The sequence below is a fragment of the Conger conger genome, chromosome 7, assembly GCF_963514075.1.
Source record: "Conger conger chromosome 7, fConCon1.1, whole genome shotgun sequence".
Classification (NCBI taxonomy): Eukaryota; Metazoa; Chordata; class Actinopteri; order Anguilliformes; family Congridae; genus Conger; species Conger conger.
Window position 1 is genome coordinate 49,411,595 of NC_083766.1, and position 3,975 is coordinate 49,415,569.

At 42.8% G+C, this 3,975-nt stretch overlaps 1 long non-coding RNA gene across 1 annotated transcript; it reads right to left on the reverse strand.

Annotated features, from left to right (window-relative positions):
• Window positions 1–2,908: 2,908 nt before the first annotated feature.
• On the reverse strand, window positions 2,909–3,734 carry LOC133132324 (uncharacterized). The gene is made up of 3 exons (XR_009709120.1): window positions 3,531–3,734; window positions 3,090–3,344; window positions 2,909–2,943 (listed from the first exon to the last, which is right to left on the reverse strand). It is a non-coding gene; the product is annotated as an uncharacterized LOC133132324 (long non-coding RNA).
• Between the last annotated feature and the right edge of the window lie 241 nt (window positions 3,735–3,975).

The window sequence follows — 3,975 nt, forward strand, 5'->3', positions numbered from 1 at the left end:
CTATTGTTAAGTTGGATCTCCTTCAGTCGTTTTGCTTTTCAGACGGTTGCGGTTTGAATCGGCGGTTTCTATGTTTTACTGTGGAAAACTGGAAGCACTTTTGGCCTAAACTCACATTGAGTCCTTCAGAGAAAATGAAGCCAGAGTACGTCTGGAGAGAGATTCCTTCAATGATGAGTGAAGTCTCATCGTATTAGAATTTATGTTGGGTAGCAGAACTACAAGCGGGCTATTGTAATGCCATTATCATCTATAAACAATTGCTCTAATCCTTGAATAATCATACATATTTGACAAGCTTATAGCAATGGCTATAAGATCCCAAAGCATGCAATGATGAGTGTTATGTCCCTCATTACATAACATCATATGTCTCCTGTCCTTTGAACAGCAGTTTCTGTTTGCTGGTTTTAATGTTTACATATACTTATAATAATGATAATTTATAATGCAGTGCATGATAGCACTTGTTAGGCTATTAGGAATGCGACATACAGTAAGAGCCACTTCAAGTAAAGTGTTGCTCTGTTTTTTTCTGTGTAATTGCCGACTATTTATAACATTTCAGAAATGTGAAATTCATACCGTTATATGCTTCTTCATTCTTTTTCATGTAGCTGTAGAAAAAAATTGTACTTTAGCATTTAGGTACTGAGGTGTATTATGACAAGCAACTGAAAATGTCCTTGTTGGATTTATGTTAATATCGTCACTGCCGAGGGAATTAAGGGTTGCGGTACTTGCTCTGTCTTTTTTTCTGCACCCGTCACCGCGGTGGATGAAAGCAGACAGGTTGAAGGTTGTTTTTTTTATCCCCTTGCACTCAGGACTCTTCACGGCTGTAAGTCTTTTCTGCGCTGAGCGCTAGCAGCTGGACGGTCTGGGGTGGCGGGAGCTGACCCCGAGGTGAGGACGTGAGGGAGTCTGGTCCCAATGAAGGCAATCAAAGGCTCAAACCGCAGCGCCCACAGCGCGAATCGACCAGACGACCTCCCCGAGCACAGAACAAGGCCCGCGCGTGTTTCTTATCCACTCGCAGAACGGGGAGGCTGCTCACCTCCTCTCTGTTCTATCATAGAAGTGGAGGAGGTGTGTGTGTGTGAGTGTGAGAGCCATTTCATCTCCCTCCTCTCTCCCTACCTTAAGTGTTTGACAAAAATAACAAGTCGGATATCAAACTTGCTTCATATTAAATAAGTTTTTATTAAAGGACTCGGAAATAAATTTCCGTGTAGCCAGAATTTACCGTTTCACAACTGTTGGCCTTCACAGACGATGGAGTGAAAAATGTCCTGAGGGTTCCAGACCAAAGAATGAAAGAAGGCGGTGTTTCTGGCTGGTTAAGCGCGTGTAAGATCCGGAGTCTCAGACTGAAAGGTTTGGGGTATTCCAGAACATGGGGTCCCCCGTGAGAAGACCGTAGATGCCTGTTTTCTGTTCTCTTATTGCCCGCAGCACAGTACCAAAGGCGATGGGTTTTCGGTGTGCTGCGGCTGCTGCCTGAGCTTGTAGGAGTTCTGACTCAGACAGTAATTATTCTCCGCTCACGTTCGGTGCTCCCGAGGACAAGGCATCGCAGATAAAAATAGACTTCCTCTTCACGGTGTTCATTCCCCCCCCCCCCCCCCCTTTGTGCCACAGTTTTTATCTCCGCGACGGCACGTTGACACGTTTCGCTTTAACCATGTGTGTAAAATCGCAGTTGTGCTTGTGTGTTGATTCTCGCATGGGAGGGAACATTAGAGTGTAGCGCCAGTTCCTGAATGACAGGACCGTGTTCCTGTTCATTGTTGGGTAACGGTGGCATGTTGTCATGGAAATGTCAGGGAACATACTGTAGTCTTATGTATTTGCTCTCTGTGAAATAGTTAAATATGGCTAGATATGCCGAAGTGAAGTTTTGAAGCCAGCTTGTTGGTTTCTCTTGACTAATCACGGAATTGACCATGGAGACACAGGTAATTGCACATCAGTTCATAGAGACATGGATAATTATGCATCTGATCATAGAGGCACAGGTAATTACACCTCTGCTGATGCTGATGCAGGACATATAAATGCATTTCCTTCTGTACCGTCTGAAAAATTGCAATTACAAGTCAGAAAAGAGAATAATATACTTGATTATCAACCTAAAGGTCAAACTAAATGTTTTTATGTATTGTCATGAACAAAAGGCCAATATTGTCAACAATTTGCTGAACTATGAACATCTGGAGGGGTCTTTGTTTACATCCAATACAATATCTTTTCATGGACGAGGTTGACTTCTCTCATCAAATTGATTTCATTTTCAAAGGAATAGAAGCCCTTGTAGGCTTAACTTAATGACGTGTAAATATGATTTCATTTGCTTGTTTTAAAGCATTTTAAAGCAATTTTATTGGAACATATTTTCTTTCAAACAAAGTTATTGACATGGATTATTTACATGTTGCTTCCGCAAGTATTTTGAAGCTGGCAAATGTGACATAACAAGACCAGAAGGAGACGGACGGTGTCTTGGGTGTTAATGAAAATCACACAGATCCGAGTGTGTGTGTTACATTACATTACATTACGTGGCATTTAGCAGACGCTCTTATCCAGACCGACGTACAACAAAGTGCAAATCAAACACAAGAACCAGTGCATAGAGGACCTGAGAGGACAGTACAGTTCCGTGTTTGTGGTAAGGAGGATGAAATGCAGTATGCGAGCGTGGAAGAGTCATGCTGAAGTTATTAAATAATACATTTGTTCAATGCCATTCAACTCTTAAATGATTCATTACCCTGTGAGGTACGACAGCAGACAGCAGGCATTCTATTAGGAGGCGAGACTGTGTTTATTAATTATGTACTGACCTGAGCTCCGTCATTGCCGGGCTATCAGGTTCTTCATTCAGATAAACATAATGAAGCGTTTCCTGTGTTTTCAGCTGAACCTATTTTTGTGTTATTCCTGAGGATAAAAAAATAAAATGACATTTTTAAACCTGTTTTTCATTTACTGTCCCATTTAGAAAGTGCAGTCACAGTCCTATTACTGTTCTATCACTACAACCTCAGTCAATTGAAAATGTTGTCTTTCCTGTGTTGAAAACTAACCTGTGAGGGGCTTAAATTAAGTAAAGACGCTCGATTCCGATGCCCTATACCCTCGGAATCCCAGCTGTGAGATGAAGTCATCATTGTCCATCTGTGACCAGGAGTCCACAACAGCAGGACATAGTTGTCTTTGTCTTGCCAGACGTAGGGGCAGGGTTAGGCTGGCCAGGGTTCCATAGGCCATGCTCTCTCCGTCCAGGGATCCCCAAGCTAGTGCTTAATATCCGTCATAGACACACCTCTCCTCTGTATTGCCTGTAATTTCAAATGGTCATTACATTACATTACATATTGGCATTTGACAGACGCTCTTATCCAGAGCGACGTACAGTTGATTAGACTAAGCAGGAGATAATCCTCCCCTGGAGCAATGCAGGGTTAAGGGCCTTGCTCAAGGGCCCAACGGCTGTGCGGATTTTATTGTGGCTACACCGGGATTACCTTGCGTGTCCAAGTCATTTACCTTAACCACTACGCTACAGGCCGCCCCACGAAAATAATCATGTCAGCTAGCTGTAGTCCGCTATGGAGGCTATTAATACACATAACAAATCATGTGACCTTGACTCATCCACTATGCTGGAGGACAGACAAATGATCAAAACATTAACTTCCACTTGGCATCATAGCTGGCTAGATCGCTACTGAAATATCATATCCATGAATGGAACCTCTACTTCAGGGGTCTCCAATCTTATCCAGAAAGGGCCGGTGTGTGTGCAGGTTGTTGTTTTAGCACAGGACTAAGACAGCTGATTCTACTCATCTAGGTCTTGATTAAAGACCACGATTAGTTCATTAGTATAATCAGGTGTGTTACTGCTGGGTTAAAACAAAAACCTGCACCCACGCCGGCCCTTTTAGGATAAGATTGGAGACCCCTGCT